The sequence below is a fragment of the Heterodontus francisci genome, chromosome 8 (assembly GCF_036365525.1).
Source record: "Heterodontus francisci isolate sHetFra1 chromosome 8, sHetFra1.hap1, whole genome shotgun sequence".
NCBI classification, from domain to species: Eukaryota; Metazoa; Chordata; class Chondrichthyes; order Heterodontiformes; family Heterodontidae; genus Heterodontus; species Heterodontus francisci.
In genome coordinates, this window is record NC_090378.1 from 40,099,056 (window position 1) to 40,115,361 (window position 16,306).

The 16,306-nt window shown below is 42.2% G+C and overlaps 1 protein-coding gene across 2 annotated transcripts in view; it reads left to right on the forward strand.

Moving 5' to 3' along the window:
* Positions 1 to 1,957: 1,957 nt before the first annotated feature.
* The window catches only part of b4galt2 (UDP-Gal:betaGlcNAc beta 1,4- galactosyltransferase, polypeptide 2), a 403,368-nt gene continuing 389,019 nt past the window's right edge, over positions 1,958 to 16,306 (forward strand). For both annotated transcript variants that reach the window (XM_068037000.1, XM_068037001.1), the window contains exon 1: positions 1,958 to 2,367. The gene's annotated coding sequence lies outside the window, so the exon portion shown is untranslated. The remainder of the gene's footprint in view (positions 2,368 to 16,306) is intronic.

Below are 16,306 nucleotides of genomic sequence, written 5' to 3' on the forward strand. Positions count from 1 at the left end.
TTCATGGTGACTTTATAATAATAATTGGAGTGTTCTTTCTTTCTTTGGCCTCCTTATCTCGAGAGACAATGGGTAAGCGCCTGGAGGTGGTCAGTGGTGTGTGGAGCAGCACCTGGAGTGGCTATAAAGGCCAATTCTAGAGTGACAGGCTCTTCCACAGGTGCTGCAGAAAAATTTGATTGTCGGGGCTGTTACACAGTTGGCTCTCCCCTTGCGCCTCTGTCTTTTTTCCTGCCAACTGCTAAGTCTCTTCGACTCGCCACACTTTAGCCCCGCCTTTATGGCTGTCCGCCAGCTCTGGCGAACGCTGGCAACTGACTCCCACGACTTGTGATCAATGTCACAATGTAATAGTTTAAAAAAAGCACCTGGGTAGGAATTGATGAGCAGCTGAGTTCCTGTTGTACTATGGTATCACTATTATAGTAGAGCTGTCCACCTGGCATTCTTTATCAAAATAAATCACTTAACAATTGAAGGTTAATTTTTTTCCCAATTCCTCCCCTTCTCTGCCCTCTTCCACTGAAAGGTCTTGACTCCTACTGTGGCATGGCTTATGGATACAGTACTGGCAGAGGCTTGTCCAAGTGGTCACTTTTCAACTGGGATTCTAGATGCTGTGTGTTGATAGAATGCGGAGGACATCAGACCTAGACTCAATCTTACTGAACTCAGAAGCCAAATTTTTTTTATTTAGGTCTGATTTTATTTTGTTGCTAAAATTAACAAAGACAGAAAAATTAGTCCCCCAATGCCCACTTTCCAGCAAGTGTCACTGGATAGCAACGAGGAGCAGGAACCCATAGATTAACTATTACCCATAGATTAACATAAAAAAATATGGACTGTGGAGACCATTTTAAGTAGTTTTAGATTGAAAATAATTCACCTATTAAATGCAGTAGCCATGGGCATTCACATTTCCAGTCTGCAAAACTGAAAGTTTAGAAATTAATTTCAGAAAAATCACAGGACATCGCGAATCCTATTCTTGTCATCCAGGCTAAGCCCAACTAGTTCCAGAACTAAATTTCAATAAAAACTAATTCTAAAAGTCTTTTCAATCCTGTAAAAAAAGGACTTGCATTTATATAGTGTCTTATCACATGAGAAATACGAATTAGGAGCAGGAGTTGGCCACTTGGCCCCTCCAGTCTGCTCCACCATTCAACAAGATCGTGGCTGATCTGATTGTAACCTCAATTCCACATTCCTGCCTGCCCTGATAACCTTCCACCCCCTTGCTTATCAAGCCTCTATCTACCTCTGCCTTAAAAATATTCAAAGCCTCTGCTTCCACCGCCTTTTAAGGAAGAGTGTTTCAAAGACTCACGACCCTCTGAGAGAAAAAATTTCTCCTCATCTCTGTCTTAAATGAGAGACCCCTTATTTTTAAACAGTGACCCCTAGTTTTAGATTCTGCCACAAGGGGAAACATCCTTTCCACATCCACCCTGTCAAGACCTCTCAGGATCTTATATGTTTCAATCAAGTCGTCTCTTACTCTTCTAAACTCCAGCGGATACAATAAAAGCAAAATACAAGCCTGTCCAACCTTTCCTCATAAGACAACCCACCCATCCCAGATATTAGTCTCGTAAACCTTCTCCGAACTGCTTCCAGTGCATTTACATCCTTCCTTAAATAAAGAGATCAATACTGTACAGAGAACTCCAGATGTGGTCTCACCAATGCCCCATATAACTGAAGCATAACCTCCCTACTTTTGTATTCAATTCCCCTCACAATAAACAATAACGTTATATTAGCTTTCCTAATTACTTGCTGGCCCTGCATACTAACCTTTTGCAATTCCTGCACTCGGACACCCACATCCCTCTGCATCTCAGCTCTGCAATCTTTCACACATTGCACCCCCTGGTGGCAAGTTTGAGTTTGATCCTTGCAGGACCCCGTACCTTTTTTAGGATAGTTATCTCTCAGTTCTAAGCCAAATGGTAACATTGTAATCAGCCGCCGGGAGCGAACCTAGGCTTCTGCTCCGCGCAGATCCAATCTTACTGCTGGATAGCCCTTTGTTCCCTTCGCTTCTCTTTCCCCGACCGCAAAATGTAGAGGATTATTGCAAAGATTTCTTTTTTTTTGCGTGGGATGTGTGAGATTTAATTTTCATGCTTTTGTCTGCCACCCGCCCCCCCCCCCACCCTCTCCTTTCTAAATGCCTTGTGTCTTTTCTATCTGAGTGCCTTCGTCTAGCGGCGGATGATTGTACTGGGTGTTTTTTTTTGCACGCTGCAATTTCTATTTAGTTCATTTTGATCAATGAAGAGGTGAAGGCAAACAAAGACTGAAGATTTATTTCTGGTAGGAGATGTATCGGTGCTACATTTTACAGTGGGAAAACAGGTGAGTTTGTTTTATATTTTAATATATGCGTGGGTCTATAAATATACACATGCGATTTTTAAAATTTATTAAAATGAATGAAACATATTGCAACCCTAAGGATTCCTCCCCTCTTTCCCGTACTCATATTTATGAGGGCCCGATGAGTTAATACTGGGGTGTTTCGCTATAGTATTTAGACAGTATTGATCCTGTTAAATGTAGCTCAATTTCCATTAAGTCTGCTTCAGGTATCAGTTTTGCATCAATAATGTATTTATTTGTTAATATATTTTTCGGCTACTATGTCTTTTGCATTCAGCTCACTGTTTTACTTGTGTTTATACAATACTACTTCATTCATTTTCGTTTATTTACTGTCGCTGGGAGTGTTATTTCTGATTATAATATTTGCACCAGTACAATGAACATGTAGCCACGTACCCGTGTCCCATTCCACAGTACGTTAGACATATAAATTTTTCCCATCATTTTCGCTACATTTCTTATACCTATAATTGCTTTTCCAGCTAATAGATTTTATTTTAAAAAATGAACAATTTAATTGGTTTCTCCTCCCAGCCATTTTTATATCTGTAAATATATATGGGTGCAAATAAATTTATTTAATTTCTTTCATTACAGGTGCAAGTTCTACTTATTATTTTTATTCTTGGGCTTCTGTTAGTAGATGTATTTTGTATTTGGATGACATGGTGACTGTGTGATATTTTACAATTATAATTAATATTTTTATCAGAACATGTCAAATGCCTGTGCTGGCATTACGTTAATTTGCAGACTTGAGCTGCTGGCCGTTGTTTTGTTTTTATTTATTTACACAGTCACCATGTTAGCTTCCATAGCAACTGTCAAATCTTCCTCTTGACATGTAAGAGGTGAAAACCATGTGTGGTGCTTTTCAGTTTTAAATGGAGTGTGCTGCAGGAGTGAAGGAAAGATAAGGTAAATCATAAATTAATCTTCCTTCCCCTGCCTCATGGTTGGAGGGGACACAAATTCCTCAATAGCTGCGATTCTTTGTCATGACCCCCTTAGTGCAATTCAAGTGAAACAGCTGGAAGGTGTCATTTTGGTCTCTTGCTTCTCCACCACCTCGCTCACCCTAACTCCGATATGGCACATCATCAAATGGTTAAGCTGAGAACTGATCAGTCTCAAGTTTCTTTGTTTTTGCTGTAGTTTTAATTACTTTCAGTGGTATTCGTGATGATTCTGTGTTGAATGATTGTGTTGTCCCACATGGAGCTATACAACTGAAACAAAAGAGTGTTTAAAAAGAAAAGCCTCATAAAGAAAATTGTCTTAATCCATTGTATTGGTTTTGGGACTCCCACTGTTAAACTACTATCTTCTACTTGTAAGATTTCTGAACCTCTGTTTAAGAAGTGAATGGTATGATGAGCGTAACTGAGTGCTTTCTGGTGTTCATCCTCTGTTTGGGCTGGGTGGTGGGAAAGAAAACATAGCATATAACTTGCGCTTCACAAAAGATAAGGTTTTCAGATTGGTTCAGGAACTCGGTGGGGGGGGCGGGGGGGAAACAAATTAGTGATGTCCTCCTTTAACTGCAATCTCAACCTCTCCACTAGTTTCCTTTGTTGATCACAAGCTGCTTAATTGAGGGTTTGCATATCCCAGGGTAGGGTCTACCCATTTAATTACACATGCAGCGCATAGCTCCCATAATTTAGTCATTGTTATAAATGACCAGTACCGATGCGTCCAATGATTATAATCATAAGTCATCATACAAAGCCAAGGAAAAACAAACTGTCAGAAGGTCCTTAATTGGTCACGAGATAACTGAAGTCAAGACTCCAATTAACAAAAGATTTTGTGACTGAAGTAAATAACAAACCAATTTTAAAGGAAGTGGAACAGCTTTTAAGTATTTGCATCCAGCTGCAATAACACCCCAGTTCACCTTCCGCTGGGTGCGTGCTGCCTTGTGAACTCGCCCGTGAGAAAGATGAATTTGTCACAGCAAGTAGGAGCACTGGGAACAAAATAAAAGAATGGAGTAGTTTTATACTAAATTTCCAACACTGGTGTTTTCCCTTTAGGTACACTAGTCAGCTTTTGGTTTAGGTGTGCTTTGTGACTGCTCCAATGTTATTTGAATACTAGCAGCTTTGTGACTTCTCCAATATTATTTGGTTACTAGTAGATCTGCTATGTCATTGCTTATGATAAGTTGAGTTTTATAAGAACAGGGGTGCTATGTGAAGTAATATTATCGTGGCTACTGACTTATCAGCACAGGGGAAGTCCAGGATCTGACAGTACTAGGATGAGGTACCATGGTTTAGCAGCATTCTGAGATGAACTCTTGGGAACTGGGAGGATTGGGAGGGGTGTCTTAGTGTTCCAGGAACGCTGAAGAGGGCGGTTGTAGGAACTTTGAGGAAAGTCCTAGGATCTAGAATTGCTGTGGAGGGATCTGGGATGTTAGACTGGGAGTTCAGCAAGGTCGATGACATTGGGACAGTTCTGATTTCAGGGAGCATTGGGAATATGGTCAAGGGTTTATGAACACTGTGATGTGAGGATGGTCATGAGATCTGGGTTGGAAGGGAGGTGAAGCCTGAGGAAAGAGATCCTTGGGTCCAGCAGGACCCAAATTGGATTTTGGAGCATTGGTGGTTGCTAAGGTCTTATAGTATTGGAGGAAGCAGGGTCCAACTTCTTTGAGGGGGAGCGCCCAGGAAAATGGGATCCAAAATGGTGTTGGCCCTTTTTGAAGCATTGGGCTCTAACTCCCACATCAGGTACCAACTGTCTCTCGATTATCAGCCAGTTCCTATCGTTATGCTTTTGTCCCAAAGCAGTTAAGCATAAATGTTCTACTTGTTAAAATTAATGGAAGGTAAATCGTAGGCGGGGGTGTGCAATTTCTTGATATGCACTCTGTGTGCAGCTGGAGTGGATCATTAGTTAGTTTGCCAATTTATACAGTCTTTAATAATAACATGCCCATTAACAAAAATTACCTCAAAATGCTCAAGTTTTAATGTATAAAATAAATTGTTAAGCTCAAAAATCGTTTGAGAGATTTTTTCCACTAGAATATATTCAGCCAAAAGTGACGATTGCCATAAAAAAAATCTTGGGCTGTGGATGGTGCTGGCAAGGGAGCAGTTATTGCCTATACCTAGTTGCCCTGAGAGCGTAGACTTGACTGCTGCAGTCCTTGTGATTTTGGTGCTCTCACAATTGTTAGGGTATTGACCAATAACAATAAATGACTTGTAGAGTCACAGAGTAATTTACAGCACAGCGGGAGGCCATTTGTTCCATCAAGTCCATGCCGGCTCTCCACAGAGCTATTCAGTCAGTCCCTCGTTCGGCCCTCGTAGATAATGATGTGTATCAGGATGATGCGTACTTGAATGGGGAACTTGAAGGTGATGGTGTGCACAAACCATTGCTGCTTTTGTCCTACTTGATGCTGGAGGTCACTGGGAGGGAGGTGCTGTTGCAGTAACATAGAAACATAGAAAATAGGAGCAGGAGTAGGCCACTTGGCCCTTTGGGCCTGCTCCACCATTCAAAAAAAGATCATGGCTGATCGTCTGATTCAGTACTCTGTTCCCGCTTTCTCCCCATATAGATTCATAGACTTATCGAGAAATACAGCACTGAAACAGGCCCTTCAGCCCACCGAGTCTGTGCCGACCAACAACCACCCATTTATACTAATCCTACATTAATCCCATATTCCTACCACATCCCCACCATTCTCCTACCACCAACACACACTAGGGGCAATTTACAATGGCCAATTTACCTATCGGCCTGCAACCTGCATATCCCTTGATCCGTTTGGCATTAACCTTGGTGAGCTACTGGAGTGCATACTGGAGACATGGTGTACTGGTGGTGATGGGGCGGATATTGAGTCCATGGGTAGGGACACTAATCAAATGCGTGCTCTATTCTGGATGGTGTTGAGACTGCATCCATCCAGGTGAGTGGTGAGTGTTTCATCACATTTCTGATCTGAGCCTTCTAGATGGTGGAGAAGCTTGGAGGGGGTCAGGAGATGAGCCACGTTTCGCATAGTACCCAGCCTCTAGCCTGCTCTGTTAGCCAGTCCCAGTTCAGCTTCTGGACAGTGGTGATCCTCAAGATATTGATGGTAGGGAACTGTGATGTTGGTGCCATGGATAGTCAGACGGCGATGACTAGGCTTTCTGTTGTTTGAGATGGGTGTTATTTATCATGAATGTGGCATGTAAGTTACTTGTCATTTGTCAGCCCAAAGGGTAAATATTATCCAGGTCTCGCTGTCAGCTGGCATGGGCTGCTTCATTATCAGATGAGTTTTGAATGAGCCAAACACTGCCAGATCATCAGTGAGCAACCCCATTTCTGTCTTTGACAGATGGAAGGTCATTGATAAAGTACCTGGACCCTTCTTGAGAAAATTCTACATTGTCCTTTGTCTGTGATGACTTGCCTCTGGAACCCACAGTCGTCTTCCTTTGTGCCAGGTGTGAATCCAGCCTCTGGAGGATTTTCTCTTTTACCTTGATTGATAGCAGTTTTCCCTATGGCTGCATAGTAACATGTTTGGTCTGTGCTCCCTTGTTGTTTAAGGCAGCTAGTCTCGCCTCTCCTCTGGTATTCAGCTCTTGTAAGCTTGTTTGGATCAAGGGTATGATGAGATCTGGAGCTGAGTGCTTCTGACAAAACCTGAATTTTGTATCACTTAGCAGGTTAATGGTGAATACGTGTTGCTTGATGGCAGTGTTGATGACTCCTTTCATCTCTTTATTGTTTATTGGGAGGGGACCAAAAGGGTAATTGAATGGATTAAATTTATCTATTTTGCAACAGTTGTGATATTGCTTTTACTGCTTGAGTATAGTATACACCAACACAGGAAGTGATGTTAACCAACATGTGATATAGCACTAAAATAAAAGCAAAATATTGCAGATGCTGGAAATCTGAAATAAAACCATAAAGTGCTGGAAATACTCAGCAGGTCTGGCAGCATCTGTGGAGAGAGAAGCAAAGTTAACGTTTCAGGTCTGTGACCTTCAGTTGGAGTAGTCAGCACATGTATTATAGAGCTCCCTTGTAAATCTGTTACATTGCAATAAAGAACCCTTCAATAAACTTACCATTCAGCCTAAGATTATTTGGTACATTATTGTTGAGAAGGCAGTAACACAATATGGTGGCAGTGGAACATGTCTGAGTAGCAGTAATGCAGAGAGGTTCAGCATACCAGTAACAGCGTTTGACGCAGGATCTCGAGCAAAACATTGGGAATGGCGATTTCTCCTGTGAGAATCCATTAAGGTTTGGACAACACTGCACATCTTTGGAGAAAACGGCAGCATGTCACATTCGACGACCATCCGCAGAAATTGGTGCTCAGGGAGAGCGTGAGTACAGGAAGGGATCATAGGAAATAGGAGCAGGAGTAGGCCATTTGGTCTGTTGAGCCTGCTCCCCTAGTCAAACAGATCATGACTGATCATCTACCTCTGCGCCATTTTTCTCCACTATCCCCATATCCCTTGATGTAGTTAGTATTCAGAAATTTATCGATTTCTGTCTTGAACATGCTCAACGATTGAGCTTCCACAGCCCTCTGGGGTAGATAATTCTACAGATTCCCCATCCTCTGAGTAAAGAAATTCCTCCTCATCTCAGTTTTAAATAGCCTGCCCCTTATTCAGAGACTGTGTCCCCTTGTTCTAGACTCACCAGCCAGAGGAAACATCCTATCCACATCCACCCTGTCACGACCTGTAAGAATTTTGTAAGTTTCAATGCAATCACCTCTCATTCTTCAAAACTCCAGAGAGTACAGGCCCAGTTTCTGCAATCTCTCCTCATAAAACAATCCCACCATCCCAGGGATTAGTCTGGTGAACCTCTGTTGCACTCCCTCTGTGGCAAGTATATCCTTCCATGGATAGGGAGACCAAAACTGTACCTAATACCCCAGGTGTGTCTCACCAATGCTTTATGCAATTGTGAAGCAATACATCTTTATTCCTGTTCTCAAATCCCCTTGCAATGAAGGTCAAAATACTATTTGCCTTCTTAATTGCTTCCTGCACTTGCTTACTAGCTTTTAGTGACGCATGAACAAGGACACCCAGGTCTCTTTGGACATCAACACTCTCACCATTTAAGAAATACTCTGCCTTTTAGTTTTATCTGCCAAAGTGGATCACTTCATACTTATTCATATTATATTCCATCTGCCATGTTCTTGCCCATTCACTTAGCCTGTTCAAATCCCCTTGAAGCCTCCTTGTATCCTCCACACAACTTACACTCCCTCCTAGTTTTGTGTCATCTGCAAATTTGGAAATATTACAATTGGTCTCCATATCCAAGTCATATATATAGATTGTAAACAGCTGTAACCCAAACACTGATCCTTGCGGTACCCCTCTAGTAACAGCCTGCCATCCTGAGAATGACCTATTTATTCCTACTCTCTGCTTTCTGTCTGTTAACCAATTCTCAATCCATTGCAGTATATTACCCCCAATCCCATGTGCTCTAATTTTGTTTACTAACCTTATCAAAAGCCTTCTGAAAATCTAAATACACTAGATCCACTGGTTCTCCTTTATCTTTGCTATAAGTAACATCCTCAAACAAACTCCAACAGGTTTGTCAAACATGATTTCCCTTTCACAAATCCATGTTGACTCTGCCCAATCATATCATTATTTTCCAAGTGTCCAGTGTTTTGAGTGAGGTGGGAGCAATGCACTATGAGTTCAGTCCCATCACTCCACAGGTCGCAGCATATTAAAGTTTTCCCACCTAACCAGAAAACAGCCAAATTAAACACTTTATTAACCCCCCAGAATAAAATAGACCAAACCAGGTATCTTGAAACAACAACAAATTAACAATTTATTAATAAACTAAATCTTAATCACTATCAAAATAAACTTCTGTCTAAAGACAGAACCACTTCATCCTAACCCCCCCATGCGCACACACATACATTCAAAAACTGTCAGTCAACTGGTTTTAAAAATGGCGTTGCTTAGGAATAAAATAAGTGGCTGGGTTGTAAGTCCTGGTAGTTTATGTTCCCGGTGGATGATGCCACTCAAAGTCTCCAGACGAATTTGACAAAACAGTCTTTAATAGATAGGCATTCAAAGTATTCCAGCTGCAGCAGGCGTCACACAGTTCTTTCAACAAGGAACATGGCAGCAGGTCTATTTGGATTTTCAAACTGGCAGTCCTTCAGCAGAAACTTCACTGAGAATTCCAGCAAACACAAATAGGCAATAGAGAGAGAGTTACTTCTGTAGCAAAAACTTCTTAGAGTTTCGAAGTAAAATGGAATTTACTACCTCCAACAATGAAAATGTTCTTAAATAAAAGCAAAATTCCGAAGAAGGGTCACTGACCCGAAACGTTAACTCTGCTTCTCTTTCCACAGATGCTGCCAGACTTGCTGAGTGGTTCCAGCATTTCTTGTTCTTATATTATATATGAAAATGTACTTTCCGGGTTATTTTCCTTCTTAGGCAAACACACTCTGAGCTCAATGTAGGTTTTCTCTGCTAAGATGTAGACAGTTTTTAGTGAGCACACTTTGTTGGGCTCCAGATCAGACTGGTTTCAGCCAGTCCCTGCACACAGTCAAAATTAAAACATTACAGCACATCTCCTGCTGTTACTTAGGGAACAGGCTGGCTGTGGCACTGTTCTCAAAGAATCTAAGAAACGTCTCTCTCTGTCTTAAAGGTACACTGTTTTTAAACAGACGAGAAAAAAATAGTTCTGTGACACCAGTTATCTCATCTTTTATAATAGATTCGAACATTTTCCCTACAACTGACATCAAATTAACAGGTCTGTAGTTCTCAGTTTTCTCTCTCGCTCTTAAATAGTGGGGTTACATTTGCTACTTTCCAGTCTGAAGGTACCCTTCCAGAATCTGTAGAATTTTGAAAGATAACCACCAATGCATCTACTATCTCTATAACCACTTCCTTCAATACTCTGGGATGTAGCTCATCTGTTCCAGGGGATTTATCAACTGTTAATCCAATTAACTTTTCAAGTACTACCTCTTCATTGATACTAATTGCTCTCAGTTCCTCATTATTACAAGTCCCTTGGTTCCCTAGCATTTAGAGTCATAGAGTCATACAGCATAGAAACAGGCCCTTCGGCCCACCGCGTCCATGCCAACCATAATGCCTATCTATACTAATCCCACCTGCCTGCATTAATTCCATATCCCTCTATGCCTTGCTCATTCAAGTACCTGTCCAGATGCCTCTTAAATGTTGCTACTGTTCCTGCCTCCACCACCTCCTCAGGCAGCTCATCCCAGATACCCACTATTCTTTGTGTGAAAAATTTACCCCTTTGATCCCCTTTAAACCTCCTCCCTCTCACCTTAAATCTATGCCCTCTAGTTTTAGTCACCCCGACCATGGGAAACAGACTTTGGCTATCTACCCTATCTATGCCTGTCATAATTTTATATACCTCTATCATGTCTCCTCTCAGCCTCCTTCGCTCTAGGGAAAACAGACCCAGCCTAACCAATCTCTCTTTATAACTCAAGCCCTCCAAACCAGGCAACATCCTTGTGAATCTTTTCTGCACCCTCTCTAGCTTAATCAAATCTTTCCTGTAGTGCGGCGACCCAGAAATGCACACAGCACTCCAAATGCGGCCTAAGCAACGTTATGTACAACTGTAACATGACGTCCCAACTCTTGTACTCAATGCCTCAGCTGATGAAGGCAAGCATGCCATACGCCTTCTTCACCACCGTCTACCTGTGTTGCCACTTTCAGGGAACTATGTACTTGTACCCCAAGGTCTCTCTGCTCAAGAACACTCCCCAGGGCCTTGCCATTCACTGTATATGTCCTGCCATGGTTTAACTTCCCAAAATGCACCACTTCACACTTGTCTGCATTAATTTCCATTTGCCACTCCCTTGCCCACTTTCCCAGTTGATCTATATCCTGTTGTAACCTTAGCCAACCTTCTTCACTGTCCACTATACCACCAATTTTGGTGTCATCTGCAAACTTACTAATCATGCCCCTTACATTCACATCCAAGTCATTAATATATATGACAAACAACAGAGGGCCCAGCACCGATCCCTGCGGCACACCACTGGTCACCGGCCTCCAATCTGAAAAACAACCCTCCACTACCACCCTCTGCCTCCTATCACCAAGTCAATTTTGTATCCAAATTTGCTAGCTCACCCTGGATCCCATGTGTTTGAACCTTCTGGACCAGCCTACCATGCGCGACCTTTGTGGGAGATTTTCTGCCTCTTTCTCTGTGAAGACAGACACAAAGGAATTGTTCAGTCTCTCCGCCAGTTCCTCATTCTCCACCACAAACTCTCTTGTCTCCACCTGCAATGGACCCACATTCGTCCTTGCTAATCGTTTCCTTTTCACATACCTAAAGAAGCTTTTACAGTCTGCCTTTATATTTCTATCTAGCTTAGATTCATAATCTCTTTTCTCGTTCTTGATCAGTTTCTTGGTCCTCCTTTGTTGGACTCTAAATTGTTCCCAATCCTCAGGCTTACCACTTTTTATGGCAACCTTATAAGCAACTTCCTTTGACTTAATGCAATCCTTAACTTCTTTCATTAGCCACGGTTGATTCACCTTTCCTGTCGGGTTTTTGTGTCTTAGAGGAATGTATATATGTTGTAAATCATGTAATACTTCTTTAAATACTAGCCATTGCCTGCCTGTCTAATATCAAATCTTTTAATGTATTTTCCCAATCCACCATAGCCAACTTGCCCTTCATACCCTCATAGTTTCCTTTGTTCAGATTTAAGACCTTAGTTTCAGAATAAACTATATCTGTTTCAAACTTAATGTAGAATTCTTTCATATTGTGGTCACTATTTCCTAATGGCTCCTTTACAGCAAGGTTGTAAATTAGCCCTTTCTCATTGCATAATACTAAATCCAAAATAGCCTGATCTTCAACATACTGCTCTGGAAACCCATCTTGTACACACTCCAGGAATTCATCCTCCACAGCATTAGTGCTAATTAGGTTTGCCCAATCTATATGTAACTTGAAGTCGCCCATTATTACTGTATTGCCCATGCTGCATGCAGCTCTAATTTCCTGATTTATACCATGCCCAACATTACCACTACAGTTTGGTGGCCGATAAAGAACTCCCACCAATGTTTGCTGCCAATTGCTGTTCCTTAGCTCCACCCAAACTGATTCTACATCTTGCTCCTTTGACCTAAGATCCTCTCTCATTAATGTACTCATATTGTCCCTTATTAACAGTGCTACCCCACCTCGTTTTCCCCTCCGCCTATCCCTTCTAAATGACGAATATCCCTTATTCAGTTCCTGGTCACCCTGTAACCACATTTCCGTAATGACAATGAGGTCATACCCATTTGCCTCTATTTGTGTCTTCAAATCATCTACCTTGTTGCGAATGCTGCATGCATTCAGATAGAGTGCCCTAAAGTTTGTCTTAACATTATTCCTCATTCTGATCCTATTTGATGTTTGCTTTTGCCTCATCTGCCTTCCAATTTCGCTTCGCACTTCATGACTTCCTGTTACCAGTTTTGCTTCCCTCCAATCTGACCTCCCTCTTAGGATCCCAACCCCCTGCCAATTTAGTTTAAACCCTCCCCAACAGCACTAGCAAAGAGGGTTGTTTGTTTAAATGGTGGCAGGCAGAAAAGGCAGTAAGCGGGCAGAATCGGGCTCGTGAACAGTCAGTTCAAGTTGGGCCTGCAGAGTGGCATTGCCATTACACGTCATGGTTTCCTGCCAGAAGAGCTTCGTGGGCAGAGTCTCCCTGATTGCAGGCTGAAAGCCCACGCTACAGACAGAGCTCAGGGCCTGGGTCAGGCCCGTCACCACAGGAACAGCAGACCTGAAAGTTTTAAAAATAAAAGGAAGCCATTAAAGGGGAAAGCTCCAGCAAAGATTTCTTGCAGTCAAGAAATTTGGTGCCATGACCACCAAATGCCCATCCAGAGTTTAAAAAGTGAGCGTTGGTCCTATAGAAAGTGTGTCTGGGGAATTAATAATGGATAATAAAGAGATGGCGGATGAACTGAACAGATATTTTGCATTGGTCTTCACTACTGAGGATACAAGTAACATCCCAGTATTAGCTGTAAGTCAGGAAATGGAAGGGAGGGAGGAACTCGAGAAAATTATAATCACCAGGGAAGTGGTACTGAACAAATTGTTGGAGCTGCGGGCTGACAAGTCCCCGGGTCCTGATAGACTTCATTCTAGGGTGTTAAAAGAAGTGGCTAGTGAGATAGTCGGTGCATTAGTTTTAGTTTTCCAAAATTCCCTCGATTCAGGAAAGGTTCTGTTAGATTGGAAAATAGCAAAAGTAACTCCTTTATTCAAAAAGGAAGGGAAACTGAAAGCTGGAAACTACAGGCCAGTTAGCTTAACATCTGTCTTAGGGAAAATGTTAAAAGCTATTATTAAAGACGTTATAGCAGGGCATTTAGAAAAATTCAAGTTAATCAGGCAGAGTCAACATGGTTTTGTGAAAGGGACATCATGTTTAACCAATTTATTGGAGTTCTTTGAGGGAGTTACATGTGCTGTGGATAGAGGGGAACCGGTGGATGTATTGTACTTAGATTTCCAGAAGGCATTTGATAAGGTGCCACATCAAAGGTTATTGCAGAAAATAAAAGCTCATGGTGTAGGGGGTAACATATTGGCATGGATAGAAGATTGGCTAGCTAACAGGAAACAGAGTAGGCATAAATGGGTCATTTTCTGGTTGGCAAGATGTAACAAGTGGTGTGCCACAGGGATCTGTGCTGGGGCCTCAACTTTTTACAATCTATATAAATGACTTGGATGAAGGGACTGAAGGTATGGTTGCTAAATTTGCTGATGACACAAAGATAGGTAGGAAAGTAACTAGTGAAGAGGACATAAGGGGGCTACGAAGGGATATAGTAGGTTAAGTGAGTGGGCAAAGACCTGTCAAATGGAGTATAATGTGGGAAAGTGCGCAATTACCCACTTTGGCAGGAAGAAGAAAAAAGAAGCATGTTATCTAAATGGTGAGCGATTGCAGAGCTCTGAGATGCAGATGGGTGTCCTACTGCATGAATTGCAAAAGGTTAGTATGCAGGTACAGCACGTAATTAGGAAAGCAAATAGCATGTTATCGTTTATCACGAGGGGAATTGAATACAAAAGTAGGGAGGTTATGCTTCAGCTATACAGGGCATTGGTGAGACCACATCTGGAGTACTGTGTACAGTACTGGTCTCCTTATTTAAGGAAGGATGTAAATATGTTGGAGGCAGTACAGAGAAGGTTTACTAGACTCATACCTGGAATGGGCGGGTTGTCTTATGAGGAAAGATTGGATGGGCTAGGCTTGTATCTGCTGGAATTTAGAAGAGTAGGAGGCAACTTGATTGAAGCATATAAGATCCTGAGGGGTCTTGACAGGGTGGATGTGGAAAGGATGTTTCCCCTTGTGGGAGAATCTGGAACTAGGGTTCACTGTTTAAAAATAAGGGGTTGCCTATTTAAGACAGAGATGAGGAGAAATTTTTTCTCTCAGAGGGTCGTGAGTCTTTGGAATTCTCTTCCTCAAAAGGTGGTGGAAGCAGAGTCTTTGAATATATTTAAGGCAGAGATAGATTCTTGATAAGCAAAGGGTGGAATGTTATCGGGGATAGGTGGAAATGCTCAGCCATGAATGTATTGAATGACGGAGCAGGCTCGAAGGGCCGAGTGGCTTACTCCTGCTCCTAATTCATATGCTTGTATGATGAACTGGAAAGTTCAGGATCTCCTCCACGTGGTTCCAACTCTTCAAGCAGCACATGGAATTGTACTTTTGGATCTTGCTGTCACAGAGCTTGACAAGCAAGCTATCAAGATAAAAATTGTGATTGGTAACGAAGGACTCCATTGCATCAACATCTTTGGACTGTCTGAAGCAGACCAGGAGGACCCAGCAAAACTTTGGACTACATCAGAAGATCAGCTGAAGATCAAGGTTAATTTTCGGATCCATCGTCTGGAACTGATAGCATGCAGACAGCAGTCCAAAGAAACCATCGATCAATTTGTTAGCAGATGTCGTGAGAAACAAAAAGTCTGTGATTTTTCAGATGCAGAATTATCTGAAAGGATAATGGAGCTAGTGATTCCGTCTACCCCGATAGAGGCATTTCAAAAAGACCTGTTGGACAAAGAAAAAGATTATGACGCCAAAAGTCTCCTGAAGGAAGGCAGGAAGTATGAAGCCATAGCTGCAGTTAGGCAGTGTATACAAGCATGTGGAGCAACAACCATAGGCAATGTAACCAAGCAACCTGGAGAGGGCAAGGTGTGTGGCAAGTGCAGTCTGATGCACCAGCCAAGAAATTGCCCTGCTTACAGGCTTACCTGGAAGGTGTGTGGTAAAAAGGGACATTGGGCAAGACTGTGCAAATGGTCTGGCATTTAAGAAGTGGCCATAGCCACAGCAAGCCACAGCTCAAGAAGAAACAGATACTGCCTAGTGGGAAAAACAGGAATGAATTTGCCAAATGCCAGTTTAAACGCAAGCATGTCCATGAGATAGACAAGGACCCTGACGACAAAGAAGGCACCAAAGGTGGACAAGCCTTCCAGAGGGTAACAGTTGGACACCAGATGGATGCAGTTACACAACAGGGAGCATTCACTACAATCAACATCATATGCCCAGAAAAGAGTGCCAAGTACAAGCTGCGAATAAAGGTCGATACAGGGGTAAGTACAAACATTCTGCCGCTGAGGGCACTAAAAGAATATGTACCTGGCAAGATTGAAAGCCATGCTACGTACTTCAAGAGTAAGACTCGCTGTGTACAGTGGTTTGCTGCGTACAGTGGATTAGTAGTCAGTTGCAAGGGAGCACTAACATTGGAGTGCA